This window comes from Pinus tabuliformis, chromosome 4_1 (genome assembly GCF_031772625.1).
Source record: "Pinus tabuliformis cultivar Carrire ecotype Pingquan chromosome 4_1, CPIR1, whole genome shotgun sequence".
Taxonomy (NCBI): Eukaryota; Viridiplantae; Streptophyta; class Pinopsida; order Pinales; family Pinaceae; genus Pinus; species Pinus tabuliformis.
In genome coordinates, this window is record NC_142303.1 from 611468609 (window position 1) to 611484934 (window position 16326).

The window sequence follows — 16326 nt, forward strand, 5'->3', positions numbered from 1 at the left end:
GATTCAACAAAGCATCATTAAGCCATTATTGCTCCCATGAGGCCAGCACACGACTCGAAGACCACTCTACACCCATTTTTGAAGCTGCTGCCTCATGCGCAACCCTTGTTTATATGACTTGAGATGCCAGCTGCCCCAGTGCAACTGTTTCAGATATTTTATGCATTTATTTCCAACATAGATTAGGTTCAAAGACAGTGACTGCACAGATCTTTTTTGATCTATTTTGAGAGATATTTTTGAGATATTTTCCCCCTTGACACCTGATTCAAGGGAAGTCTGTATCTATTTCTCTTTATATACCACCCTCTACACTGTTTTAAGGGTTGGTTGGTTGATAACTTCCTCTACAGACTTGCACTGTATGTTCTGAAAGTTTCTATAATCAAAGATCGCTGGAATGTTTAGGAGATGAACTGTCTGTTGTGTTTTAATGGATGAAGAGTGACTATGGGATTCTAATGCTTCTACATGGTCCAATAAGTGTTTCTCACCTCTGTTTTTCAGTTTATATGCGTTTATGGCACCATTGTATCACCATCTAAATAGCAAGAAGAAACAATAGTTCATAGTTTACTTAGTTGTATTATGTTATCAGTTTCTATGATTTATCTATGTTTTCCTCTGGATTAGTCCTGAATATGAATACTGTTTTGCTCATATTTAAACTAGTTCATTCACATATGAATGTTGTTTAGGAATCCTTGATTTCTCCTATATAAATGTTCATTTACCTTCCCTTTGTTAGCATAGTGAAAGCTACTTAGTTGCCTTTCATTCACTGACCTTCATTCCATCTTTATTCCAGCTTGATATTGTTCTATGTGTAGCTATTTTTCTCTGTATTCCTCTTGTGACCAAGAAAACGCAACAGAAAGCCCTAATCCATGACTCCATGCCCAATGGTTTGAACTTATCATACTATCTCTGCCTCTCTGTTTGAAAGCATCATCCTTCCCACCACAACTTAAACAAAACCCTTGTACCCAATATCTAGCCTAATATCATCTTCAACAAAGCTAAATCACAAAGAGAGAGCCCTCTCCGACTGATGGTAGGCTAGGACCTGCAGTCCAAAGCTTGGTTTGTGGTTACCTCGGCCGTATCCCTTTAAGGAGCTTTAGGGACAACCTGAGTGATAACACACACATAAGCTCAATGATACATGAGGAGAAAGAAGACCAAGATTGAAGATGAACGAGATGAATTAATGAAATAACATGACTAAGAGATCATAAAGCTTTTAAACCATGGGAGTATGATGTAGGGACATAACCCCACCTCCCCAACTCATATTTGATTTTAAAAGCCTCTAGAAAGGACAACGTTGCACTAGAGTAAGAGGACATGATTTCCTCATTTTATGTAAAAGATAAAATTATTTGGAAGCCTCTAGAAGGTGTGTCATGGCAAGGTTCCTTTTGTTATGTTAGGGTTTGTTTTCTTCCTAATATATAGTTATTATAGTGTAAAATTTGGCTGAGATGGCGACCAAGCCTTGAGAGGCTGCGCCATGTAACTAAGTTTTTTTTAATCTAAGTTCCCTGTGCATTCATAATTTACATGTATTTATTTCATGCATCTAGCCTTACCCGATTGTTATCTTTATCATGTCATGTTTGCACTTTTTGATCGTTGATTGAACAACCCAAATCCGTGGGAGGTGAGAATCCTTCACAAATAGTGGTCGCTAGCTAAAGGTAGCGTAGAGGCGGTGATGCGTAAGAGCCCAACACTTGGTTCTCATTAAAAAGGGGAGGTGGAACCACATCGTAATTATGTTAGAAATGTGATAGATTAAAGAGCATTGGAAACATGTCCAACGAGGTAGAACAAGGACAAGCATAACCATGAAGGGTCCCCACACTCATTCGTGACCATTGATTTGCAAAATCGAATCAAGGCCATTGAGCCCTTGTCAAATATTATTCCATCACGCAATGGAAGTGGGATTTTCTGATGCCATGGTTTGCATCTGATTATATGTTGGGCCTCACGAGAAAGAGTCCATTGGGCAGTGAAAAGGGTCTGTGGATTCAATGATGATTGGCACCCGACATGTCTGGGGCCACTGATTCCCAAGATCAAATCGCGACCATTGATTTGAGGAGGCCCAATTTTCATGGTGGAGTCGATCCTTGTCGAGGTTATGCGGAAGTATGGCAGGCGAGGCCATGACCGTGGGATAAGTCCTTAGGCACATAAGGATGGGCTTAAGAGTTGAAAACATGTGCATGTTTTTTTGGCCAATGCTTAGAATGCCAAGGGCCCAAGGGGTGTGGTGATTACACACTCCATTGCTAGATGCAAGCTAATTACTGCAATAAGTCGAGTTTCAAGGGCCCATAACCCACATGTTCATGGATTGAACCTTTAGGGGTCCAATTTGATTAGATCCGCTGATTGATTTTCATCATTTAGCTAGGTGCCATGTGGTAGAAATCTAATGGAAAAATGTTACAGCTTATTGTACACTACAACTAGGTGCCATGTGGTAGAAATCTAATGGCCAAATCCTATAGCTTATTATACACAGCATGGGGAAATGCAATGTTTGGATCTAGCACCATGTATGTGATGGTAATCCAATGACAAGATTTGGTGGCTTATGAGGTGCCAATGCCAACTACAAGGGGAAATGCACAGTTTGGATCTGGTGGCTTATGAGACACCATGTGGTGGGAATTCAACAACAAGATTCAATGGCTTACGAGGTGCCATGTGGCTCGAATTGGCATTGGTGTAGTGAGATCCCATGTGGTGGACATTCAACGACAATATTTGATGGCTTATGAGGCGCCATGTTGTTTACATTGGCATTGGGGTAAACAAGATCTATGAATGGAAGCTAACTCTCTCTCTCAAGCATACAGTACTGGAAGCCTTGATTTCAGATTGTTGTATGAAATGAGAAATTAATACACCATTAGGGGCCAATTAGGCTCATTGTTTAGATAAGGCACTATTGTGTCATTATCAAATTATTAAATATGAGTATTTTCATTACAAGATTTGGGGTTTATGAGGTGCCAAGTGGATGGGTACTTGCATTGGGCTAAATAAGAGCTATGAATAGAATCCAACTTCCTCCTTCACACATACAATTCCTTTCTGGTGGATAAGGATACTCAAGTGTATAGGACAACAAAGCCTATCTTTATAAGGTATATGATGTTTGAGAATTGGAATCCTTGATTGCATATTGTTTTATGAAATGAGAAACAAATACACAACTAACAGTCAAACTATTCTTATTATTCAAGTAAATTGTATAGTCATTATCCAATTATTAAATCTCAGTATTTTCATCACAACCCCCATCAAGAAAATATCTCAAATTTTTAATGCTTTATTTTTTCCTTACCATTTTTTAATCAATAGTTTATTCTATACTTGCTCATGGACAATGCATTAGAATCTATAGAGTACTTGCAAAGAGATTTACCCAATTATTGAACCAACCCACCTTTTTTTATTTTGTTGGGGGTTTATTTGCGCATGAAGGATATTGAAATACTTTATCAAAATTCAAATGTTATAACCATTACCTATAATTACAAATTTAATTGGAGACTTACAGGCTACAACTTCTTGTGTCTATATTTCTTGTCCGCAAATTAAAAAAAAAAATGAAAGTGAAAATAAATCAAATTTCAATGCCCATAATTTATGTAAATAGTTGTAGTGATACAAAGGATTCTATATGTTGCTCATAAAAGCACATAGAAATGGATTTAAGGGTTTACTGTAAGTGGGGAGGCATAAGTCGTTCGTGCCACACATTAATATATATAAGAAAAGAAATGTGCAACTCTAGGTGGCAGTAGCTCAAACTGGAGAGTCCTTGCACTCGACACATTCTACATTCATAAGCAAGAAAACTCATACATTTAAGGAATTACAAATATGTTGAGGAGTTGGAACAATTTCCTCTTAAATAGGATGTGCATCATAAATAAATCCCACAACTTGACTGAGACACCACAATCACAACAAACATCTAATAACAATACACTCTAGAATAATCTACATTTCTCCATTAATTCCAAGTTGCCCCCTTAATGGAGAAATGTATCATAACACATGTTGGTCTTAATCTCAGCCAGGATTTACAAATTGACCTTAAAGTTTCATTTTTACCTTTCTTGCTGTTAAATAATAACACTTCTTCCTTAATTTATTCTTCTTTCACTGCGTGACATGATTGTGTTGTGGTAGTACTTCATCATATTCTCATGGCCTGAATTTTTTTTCCAATGCTTACAAATTCATAAGTAGGTTGTTGTGCTTTATCATTACATTTTTCAATGCCATGTTCAATGGATTGTTGTCACATTAACTTATAATAATGCCTGATCTCTTTTGGACTCCAATGCATTAGAATGTCATGAACCTCTTCACTTTCTTCATTTTTCATGTAATCTTTGACATTCATTGATTCTTCGCATGTACATGTGAATTTGGTGTACTAGGTTTTATCAAGACATTGTGTTTCAATCCATGCTTTAATGAATTGTAGTTTTGCTTCAAATTTTGTTATTTCTTTCTTTTCACTACTAATATCTCCACACTGAAGTCTTCCACTGAACAAATCATCTATTAGTTTCCTCTCCTACAACATTTGTAGCAAACCTTCACTTGAAAAGTTTTCATCATCATATGGTGGTTCGTAAGTTGTAGCAGATCATATAGTCTCTATAAAGAAAATCCAAGGTCATATACAACACTCTCCCTCGCGACAACGCCAACTCCAACGTGAAGTAGCCTATAGCTCCAACAACTCAAATGCTGAACAAATAAATACAAACATTATTTGAATGAAAATGGTGAGATACCAAGCTACTACAATTTATTTGTGGCAAGAAACTTGCTAACGATTTGCTCTCCAACAACATTCTAAAGCGATTAACACGTATGCAACCGCACGCAGGTAACAATTCTCGTCTCTTTTCCAATCTTCTCGATCCCACGGATAAGGAGCGTCCTTGACCTTGAATCTATTTTGATAACCACTTGCTAACGATTTGCTCTCCAACATCAACATGTAGATTGCTGATTCCCCTGAATATTAAATTATTTGACCGCACCTATGTCTGTCTAATTGTCAAATATTTAGCGAATCAGTAATCGAGATAAGCTCAAAATCCAACAACGCTCTAACACCCAACAATGATCCTCGTTACGGTTTTCAAACATGTAGATGGCCCGCAGGGCACCTACGACTTTCTTTAGTTCAGCAAAGCCTCTCCACAACACTCTCCAAACAATGATTAAACACACGGTGAAATTCACCCTTTAAAAATTCCCTTCTGAAACACAACTGACGTCGTCCTATTGCAAGAGCGGCCATGACTCCCAAAACAACAGCTTTCAGCAGCTCCCAAGGCGCAATCCACCCTAATCTGCACGTATTTTCCAAAAGAATCGTGCCATACATACACTTTCTACCCACGTCACAACAATACGAAGCAATTACAGTCTTCAATACCACGTGATTTTCCACAACCTTCACGGTGATCTCTGAAGTGAACACTCACAAATATCAACAATCGCTCTGCCATTGATGAGATGGACTCTTAATGAAGACATTTGGAGTGGTATTCCATAATGACGATCGTGATGAATAAGTTACACATGAAGATGGATTGAGCATTGTGTCCTTCCAAATTGTGTTAATATTAAACCATATAATATCTTATGACATCATTTTTAAGTGACTTTCACAATTTTTTTTCATAAGAAAAGCCAAGTACTCTTACCACTTAAGATTCAAGTGAGAGATTTTCGTTCGTGTGTGTATATATATATATGGGGCAATAAAATAAATTGGAAAATGTTTGTGAGTAGATTAATTTATTTTAAAATCGTGTTTAAGAAAGTGGTCTGATACCACTTGTATTCCAATTATTCCGAATAGAGATATAAATTATAAATATTGTTTTAAATTATAAAAAAGAACATATTTATAATTCATAATAAACAAATAAAAATCATAATATTATATCTTCTTTAATTGATAACAATCTTCACTTGCCTTTTTCAGGGGCAACTTTTGATTGAATAAATCTCTAATTGCAAATAACTTCACAAGCCATTTTTTACATTTCTTCTACATTTTTATATTTTTTTGAATAGTTAGGTGGCCTCAACTCAGTCAAAGGGAAACCAAGTCTATTGGCCACCTAACAACATGATAAGTCATCTAGTAGCAAAAAATAATAAGTCTTTCTACCCAAGCTATATAAGTTTGTATGTCTTTGCCTTGTCCAAATACTATTTGCCTATCAAAGTAAAAAACAACATTCTAGAAATTAAAAGCAAACCGCATATATAATAATCAAAAACTGAAACCATCTCACAGACTGCTCTTCTCCCTTGGCAGATGCAGACTCTACTAAAGCCAGATCCTTAACATTGGAACACGATAATTATGTTTGTGAAAGAATGCACGGAATGTTATCCTCAATTCAACGAAGGCATCCATCTTGCTTTTGTAGCTGGAATTGAAATTTTTGGAAGTCCTGCTTGTAGTTAGGGAAATCCTGCACCTCTGTTGCCATACTCACTGAGATCTGCTCCAAGGCCTTTCCCCGGAGACTTTTCATGGTCGAGTACAAGTATAAATTTTGTTTAAACTGGGTAATGCACCCTCGGGTATGCCCGGGATTCGACACCATCGCTCACCAATCCTCCATCTCAATGTCCATCGAGCTCGCTTGGCAGTTCAAATCAAATTCCCACTACTTGATTATTCGTCTAATTTCCTCGTTGATCCCTTCAAGGTATGTTATGGCCGCATCGTTTATGATGTTGGCTACCAGTTTGTGGCCCCTTATTTCACCCCCAGAGGAGTTGGGTTACTCCTCATGCGTAGACGCCCGGGTTCTCTCGTTGCGGTCTCTAATATTCACAACTCACGCCATTGCCACAAGCTCATAGTGCGCATTGAAAATGTGTGTATGGCAATTTTATTATACAGGCGGTGGCCCAAACCCATTATCATTTCGCTTCCAAGTGACCCTACCACCCCACACCCCTGCCATGGGAGAACGAAACAATAATTTCCATGATAAAATTCAATGAACTTCCTCTGGTTTTATCTCATGCACCCCATCCTTGCCATTCGACCCACACAAAGACTTAAATTCCACAATCCAGAACCAATTATCATGGTAATAAAAAGAAGAATTTAAGAGACCGAAATAGCTTACAACATAAGTGCAATCCCCATACCTAGATCATCACAGACCTTTGTATCTAACCCTACAAAGACTTCCACATAGGAAAAAGGTACAGTAATAGTACTTTCTACCTTTTAAGAACATTCTAGGGAAGGAATTTTCTAGTTAGCCTTCTTACATTTATTGTTTTCCAACTACTACATGGGGCTTCTTTACCAGTGATTCCCTCCATACATAATACACATAATCACATATCTAACAACTTAGGGGGTTAAATAGGTTAGGACCTGTTGACGGTACTGGACCCGCTAACATGTCAAGGTATCTCCCCAATAAGAAGTCCCAACTAGACCTCAGACCGTTTGGTGTAGGAGTCCCACCAATGGGTTGTGCAGTATCGCCTTGACCGATGTTGCACATAGAGGCAAGTAAGATGTCCATGTTGGTAGTGAGGGTGTGACATATGCAGTATGTCAAAGGAGGTGCGTGAATGGTTCTAACACACGGAGGGTGAGGTGAGTGCACCCCTTAGAAACCTGTGAAAGCACGGAGTTAAGAAGGGAACACACGAGTAAAGATGCATCACAAACTGGAAGGCAAGAAAGCTAGCAATCCAAAGCGATGGTTAAACCAATAACACATTTTAGTAAGATTCATACATACATACATAGGAAAGCCATAAATGCATGCGTAAGAAAATAGATACATATATCATTTAGAGTAAACAAGATAGCTGAAATACAATATGACATATGCATGAAACGTGTTGGCTCTGTTACATTAAGAAGTGAAAGTTCCAGTCATACAATGCAACCATGACCAACCACTAGCTCCAATAGCAGAACATTACAGTCACTGCCGCCTGCTTCTCCAAAGAGATATACTAGCTCTGCATAGTGGAAAAGCCAAGGCCCGTTACAATACTCTCCAAGTTTTCTCTAATATACTCCTATTGGAAGCTTGGCTGACCAAAAGCATCTGTAATGAGTTATGAGGTACTATATATAGCAAAGGGTGGGGCAAAACTTGACATTCCCCTTTGTGACTGTTTGCCTACTCTCATGACTCTTCAACTACTCTATGTTTGTTACATTCAACTATCAACACATGAACTTCCTCTTGACAAGATGTTACATACAATTTGCACATGTACCCATGTGAGACAAAATAGGTCTGAGAAAGCCATGTAAGACATCACTAAGACTAAAACATATGTGGGATGACCAACTCTTCGGCATCCTCATGGTGGTCAACTGTGGTGGACTGATGCCAAGCATGGTGGTTCGTGGTGGTGTCCGAGAGATCAATGGTGACATCCTGTTGAAAGTGAACTCTTGCCTTCGTTGCATCTGGGTACAATGATATGGCTCCTCTGTCCAACTCATTTGATAGAATGCGCATGGTCATCCTAGGTGCGGCCGAACCAGTAACATACTAATGCATAGTGTCTGAGTTGATCTCCAAGCATGTACTGGTGGCCATGCACATCAACTTGTTGGAATACATGTTTAGCTCTAGACAAACTTGCTTCTTTTCTTTGCCTCAATGAGTGTGCCAAAAGGGCGGGATCGCATGCATTTGCACAATGACATGCATGTTTCTGAATTCCCTTGCATGTGATCAACAACACTTCTCAACTTGTCTACTCCTTGCTAGCTGTTCGATTGGATCTATAACTTGTACGGGCGTAGTTTCATCCATATGTGCATGTTGCGCCCCCTGTTGTACCTGTTCCTGCTGTAACTCATTCTCTCGTCTGTGAAGCTCTTGTTCTTCCTTGAGTTGCTGCTTCAGCGCATGCAACTCCTTCTTTGTTTCTCTCTCTGCGTTCGAACGATCTTCGTGTCGCATCGTCACCTCATAGCCTCAATCTCCAAAGTTGCTTTTGTCATGAGTGGATCTGCTTTGAACTTGTAGTTTTGCTCTGCCTTTATGTTGTTAACAACCTTCCTCTTGCATTCTTCGTGTGCAAGTGTACTGCCTTCTGCTGCTGTTGATGGTGCTACTCGCTATGATGTCATTGCCATTCATCTTGATATCCTTTTCCATGAACAACTTGATGTCTTTGTGGGTAGGCAAGTTCATAGACACTTGATCGACTGCATCCCCAGATGTGCTCTTAACGGTGTCTTTGACTCTACTCTCTTGGACGCCATTGTACATGTGCTACTTGGAGGTAGACGACACCTATGATACTTGTGTGACTGTCTGTGAAGATTGCACAATTTTCACTAGGAGGCTAGGAGACTCACTGCCAAGACTATGGATGACACGGTTCGGGTTGTCGAGAGGGTCACTGACTATTGGAACTGCGCAATGGACAGTCTAGCCTGGCTTATTGAGGACTGAAACTGTGCAATGCACAATTTCAATCAGCAGTGACATGCAACCAGCAAACTGCATTACGCAGTTTTTGGGGCCAGCATGACACTACCTCCAAGAATTGCGCAATGCAAGCTTGGAGGTCAGTACTGGGCCAGACTTGCGCAATTTCTAGAGGGAAGGTAGTGCCTTCACTTTCGGAAATGCACAGTACTAGCCAGGCAAGGCACGGTCGAGGCCAAGGCAGCCCAAACTAGCCAACGGGTGACTGAAAACATGAGAAGTCTGAATGCATGATGAGATGAGTGCAAATAAGAGTGAATGATTATGCATGCAAATAGTAAGTGCAGGATTCAGAAAATGGAACGCATGCATGTGTGTGAAGTAGGTCACCGCGACGATGACCGTCGATGCAAAAACAATGTCATGCATGTGACATTAGTGAGATGTGAAAGAAAACTAAAACAACGCTTGTACATGCTAACATGCATGCAAACAATAACAAGCATTCATAGAATCAAGCAGCCAACATTCACACAAGCCGAAACACAAACAATGACATAAATGTAGCACAAGACATGTGTGCAAGACATGCAAAGCGGGCTTACCCCGAAACAATTGAACTGAATGTGCTGATGACTCCTAGATGCAATGTGGGATGTCAGAGCACCAAGATCGATGTGAGGAATGAGCTCTATAGCATCTGGTTCATAAGTTTTGATAAAATTGAGGTTATGATGCACATGCCACAAATCTGGGAAAAGCGACACTTGGCGGGAGGTTTTTGAATTATCCTTGCATGTAACCTCCAGCTGCTAAAATAGATCCCTAAATCTAGGGATGTGTTTGCATGTTGCCTTGGGAAAAGCATTCCATGCATGCAAATCAATTTTTCTCTGTCCCGGAGGGAACTGGTCAACCTGAAGGCACATGCATCGGTTTGCGAGCCTGGGATGAAAATATGCATTTCTCCTAGGCTAAGTAGAGTTAGCTGTCCTAAGGGGATTACACAATTTATTGGAGGAAATGGTGATTGTGTCCCAAGATTACCCAATTAATGGGCTGAGCAGCTGTCTTGGGTCAGATTGCGCAATTTTCTAAAGGAAGCGTGTCTAACTCTATTGCACAATTTATGAGCCCATCAGGCTGTTTGACTGATTTGCACAATTTATGCTAGCTTCTGGGCTAGATGCCCCAAAGGGATTGCACAATTTATGGGCTAAGTAACTATCCTAGGATGAATTGTGCAATTTTTGAGAGCAAGACTGTCAGAAAGAATTGGGTAATTCTAGAGACCAGCTAGGTGTCCAGCTGAATTTTCACGGGAAGGCTGGTTCCCCTCCAGAATTGTGTAATTCCCAGAGGGAGCTAATCAACCGGAAACTGAAACTAACTCTGGAAAGTATCCTGTGAAGGAGGTGGAACAAACTTACATACACTAGCTGACAAGACTCTATGAAACAGTGGAAGCCTATGTGCTTGACGAGGCAAGACATGTTGCTAAGGATGGTTGGTAGGGAGGCTCCAAAACGAAGCTATGGAAAAATTTTGTAGGGTGCTTTTAGCCGCTACAACACTTGGCGACACACTAGTAGAACTCCAGCTCTCTGAATGAACCTTGTTCATAAAAATCAAGTCTAACACCTCTGGAAGTATTGTTCAGTTCTTTGTTTGTCTTGGTTTCCACACTTGCTTGATTATAAGATGTAGCATTTACCAAGATCTTGTTCAGTCGACACACATTCCAAGCCAAGCCAACACAGGTGTTTTGATTGGGGATGAGGGGTATATTTGTGCACAAGTCATATGATCGTCAGAGTTTTAGTTTCATCTTTGGTGTTCCTTCGCTGCTAGTAGGCCTGGACAGTACCTCGACAGAGTCATGCAGGAACGCAAGCATCTCTCCGCTTCCAGCGAGCCTGGTCAATACCATGATGGAGTTAGTTGTATTACCTCTCTGTGCAGGAATCCCTTCTCTTCTTTCGCCTTGTTCATTTTCATTTTTTCATAACTGTGCATAACACTTATTCATTTCAAATGCGAAAGAGGGATCCTGAACTATTGAGAGTAGAAGAGATTTTTCCTTCAGAGAAGTAGTTTGTATATACCTCTGACGTGCTTATTAAGGTTTTCCCCCTCACCTTACTCTACTTAACTGAGCTGACAAGGATTAATCCAAAAACAACCGACTAGAGTAGGTGATACTAGTTGACGCGCAAGCGTTGTGTTTCCACCAAGCTTCACTTTGAAGAGTATGTATTTTCCATTTATGTATCATGGAATGCTTGTACTTCACCCATATTGTTTCAAGAGTCACACACAGTCCATGCAAAACTAACCTACAGACATAAACAAGAAGACAAACCAAAAAGCAAAGCAAGAAGAAGAAGAAAATGTGTATGCAAAGCGAGTAAGCAAACAAACAAGCAAGAAAGCAAGCAAACAAACAAAGAAGCAAACATGCATGCAAGCAAACAAATCAAAAACAAACACTACTACTCCTAAGCTAATAGTCCATGGGTCGTCTCACGTGAAGTGATACTTCCAATGTAGCCACTAGTGCATTGGTCGACCCATGTTGGTGAAGGCATGGTTTGCGAAAATCACAGTTGTGCAAACTAGCGAGCATGAAAGATATAACAATGAATATGGACACATTCCGAGCTTACAAGTGTTCATAGAACAAAAATGAGTGAAAGTGCATGACATGCACTCTATGGACTTTCCATGGTGTTGTGCTACACTGCGTCCAGATGGTGAGTGTATGCATTCTCTTGACAGTGACATGCAAGCAAATGTGAGAAAGGTAGACCACTTACGTTGCGCAACTGTGCTTGCTGTGTAAGATTCCTCCAATGCATGAGTGATGGGATCGGGTAGTTCGAGTGGAGGAAGTGAAATCTAAGTGTTAGATTGATCTTTAATGCATGCAGATGAGTGATGAGGAGCCTTGCATGTTTGATCAACTTCTTGATCAGAACCAAAACCAACCTTAGGACATCGAGGGCCTGATATAACCATCAGCTTGGGTTGAAGTGCCTCAACAGTCTGCGGGGTTTTGATTTCATCGATAGATAGATCATCATAGACTAGTGGATTAGATAGATTAAAAATAAGTGAATGAACATCGTGATCGGAAGAGGAAGTAGAGAGATCACGAAAACCAAGATTAGAAAATCTATGATGTTCGTCGGTATCCTCATGATTTGATGAATCTTACAGAGGGGTAGATGAGAAGAAAGGATGTTCACGCTATGTGTTTTTAGAAATGACAGATGATAGATTGGATGGATTTTTAGAGGAAGATGTGTCCTCTCCACAATGTAATGATAGACTAGCATCCGAGGTGTCCTGTGAATGTTGAGAAGTAGAAACATCTGGAAATGAGTTTTCACAGGGGAAATTAGCAGTGGAAAAATCACAAGGGATGTCAGGATAAAGCGGATGAGGTGCGAATGGAAGGGAGTCATCCTTCACCGTGAGTTCTTCTTTAGATTCCTACACTTACTCATCATGAATGATGGCATAGGTTGGCTGCACAACACCAACTCCGTCAATATCTTGATCCTCATTCACAACAGGTGAGGAGTCCGAAATGGAAGAACACAAGACAGTACAATCCAAAGGATCAATAGAACACGGGGACGGAGGTTGAGGGAATGAATCCACGTGACAACCAACAAGCTTGCAAGACAAATCTGTGCAGATATCAAGAGCAGGTGGGGTGGGAGGATGTGACAGTTCAACAAATGTGTGTGCATAATCTCCCACATAATTTTGCAGTGATGGAGCTGTTTGATGAGGTGAAGGCAGACAATCACTTGTGACAGCAACTGTGCCTGCCTGTAATTGCACAACTCCATCACCGAAGTGTGTTGAGCGGGGTTCAGATGATTTCAAGAATTCCGAATTTTTGGATGTGTTAAGAAGATACTCAAATCTTCCATCGAGAAATCCCCAATCAATTTCATCTTCAGGGAATCAGTATGCAAGATTACAAAAGAGTGTGTAAAACTGTTCAACAGATTCATCGGGTTCTTTTCGTAATTCTACAATTTCTTTGTTGAGTGCTTTATGGTTAAAGTGATTGAAAGCAAGGTCTATCTCTGCGACCAGATGAGAAAGAGAATGAATATATTTTTCAAGAAGTGTGGCACACTAGTGCATTGGGTGCTCTCAAAGCGTGTAGACGAACAATGCGAAGGTCATGTATTCTTCAAAGATTCTATGTCTTTCAAGTGGGCCTACAATGCTGACTGTGTGTCTAACCAAGGCTACGTAGCCTCCACCATCGTATGTTTATCCGAGAGCTTTTCCAAGACAATGAAGTCGTTTCAATAAGACATACACTCCGAAAGAGAAACTCTGTAGTTAGTCATGATAGATATGCAGAGATTCAAAACAGATGTGAGGACTCAGCTTGTCATCTATCCCTCCTTCTAGCACCAAAATGTTGATGGTGCTGGACTTGGCAATATGTCAGGCGATCTCCCCAGTAAAAAGTCCCAACTAGACCTCAAATCGTTCGGTGTAGGAGTCCCAGCAGTGGGTCATGCAGTATTGCCTTGACCGTGATAGTGTGCAGAGGCAAGTAAGATGTCCCTGTTGGTAGCAAGGGTGTGACATATGCAACAAGTCAAGGAAGGTGCATGAATGGTTCTAACACACAGAGGCTGAGGTGAGTGCGCCCCTTGGAAACTTGTGAAAGCACGGAGTTAAGAGGGGAACACACGAGCAAAGATGCATAAAAAATTGGAGTAAAGTAAGCTAGCAATCCAAAGTGATGGTTAAACCAACAACAAATTTCAGTAAGATTCATACATACATACATAGGAAAGCCATACATGCATGCGTAAGAAAACATATATATATATATATCATTTAGAGTAAAAAGGATAGATGAAATACAATATGACATATGCATGAAACATGTTGGATCTTGTTATATTAAGAAGTGAAAGTTTGAGTCGTACAATACAACCATGACCAACCACTAGTTTTGATAGTGGAATGTTACAGTCACTGTCGCCTACTCCTCCAAAGAGATATACTAGCTCTGCATAGTGAAGAAGCCAAGGCTCGTTACAATACTCTCCAAGCTTTCTCTAAGATACTCCTATTGAAGCTTGGATGACCAAAAGCCTCTACAATGATTTATAAGGTACTATATATTGCAAATGGTGGGGTGATCCTTGACATTCCCCTTTGTGATTGTTCGCCTACCCTCATGACTCTTCAAATATGACTATTACATTCAACTATCGAAACTTGAACTTCCACTTGACAAGATGTTACATACAATCTGCACATGTACCCATGTGAGACAAAATAGGATTGAGAAATCCATGTAAGACATACTAAGACTCAAACATATGTGGGATGACTAACTCTTCGACATACTCATGGTGGTTGACTGTGGTGGACTGATGCCAATCTTGGTGGTCTGTGGTGGTGTCTGAGTGATCAATGCTAACATCCTGTTGAAAGCAAACTCATGCCTCCGTTGCATTTGGTACATTGATATGGCTCCTCAGTCCAACTCATCTGATAGCATGTGCATGGTCATCCTGGGTGTGGCTGGACTCGCAACATACTGATGCATAGTGTCTGTGCTGATTTCCAAGCATGTGCTGGTGGTCGTGCGCATCAACTTATCAAAATACATGTTCAGCTCCAGTCGAACTTGATTCTTGTCTTTGCCTCGGTGAGTGTGCCAAAAGGGTGGGATCACATGCATGCACACAATGACATGCATGCTATTGAATTCCCTTGCATCCGATCAACAACACTGATCACCTTGTCTACTCCTTGCCAGTTGTTAAGATGGATCTATAACTTGTACAGGCACAGTTTCGTCCATTTGTGCATGTTGCGCCCCCTACTGTACCTGTTCCTCCTGTAATTCATTCTCTCGTCTATGAAGCTCCTGTTCTTCCTTGAGTTGCCGCTTCAACACATGTAACTCCTTCTCTATTTCTCTCTGTTCCTTCACGCGATCTTCGTGTCGAGCTGTCACCTCATAGCCTCAATCTCAAAAGTTACTTTCGTAATGAGTGGATCTGCTTTGAACTTGCAGCTTTGCTCTGCCTCAATGATGTCAACAAAATTCCTCTTGCATTTGTCGTGTGCAAGTGTGCTGCCTTTTGCTGTTGCTCGTTGTGATGTCATTGTCATTCATCTTGATATCCTTGTCCATGAACAAATCAATGTCTTCGTGGATAGGCAAGTTCATAGACACTTGATTGATTGCATCCCTAGTTGTGCTCTAAATGGTGTCTTTGACTCTACTCCCTTGGAAGCCATTGTACCTGTGCTGCTAGGAGGTGAATGACACTTGTGATACCTGTGTGACTGTCTATGAAGATTGCACAATTTTCTCCAGGAGACTATGAGACCGACTACCAAGATTGCGGACGACATAGTTTGGGCTGCCGAGAGGCGGACTGACTGCTAGAACTGCGCAATGGACAGTCCAGCCTGGCCTACGGAGGACTAAAACTGCACAATGCACAATTTCAGTCAGCAGTGACATGCAACCAATAAACTTCATGGCGCAGTTTCTGGGGCCAGCAACACACTGCCTCCAAGAATTGTGTAATTCAATCCTGGAGGTCAGTGTTGGGCCAGACTTACACAATTTCTGGAGGGAAGGCAGAGCCTTCGCTTTCGAAAATGCGTAGTGCTAGCCGGGCAAGGCACGGTCCGGGCCAAGGTAGCCCAGACTGGCCGATGGGTGACTGAAAACATGAGAAGTCCGAATGCATGATGAGATGAGTGCAAACAAGAGTGAATGATTATGCATGCAAACATTATGTGCATGATT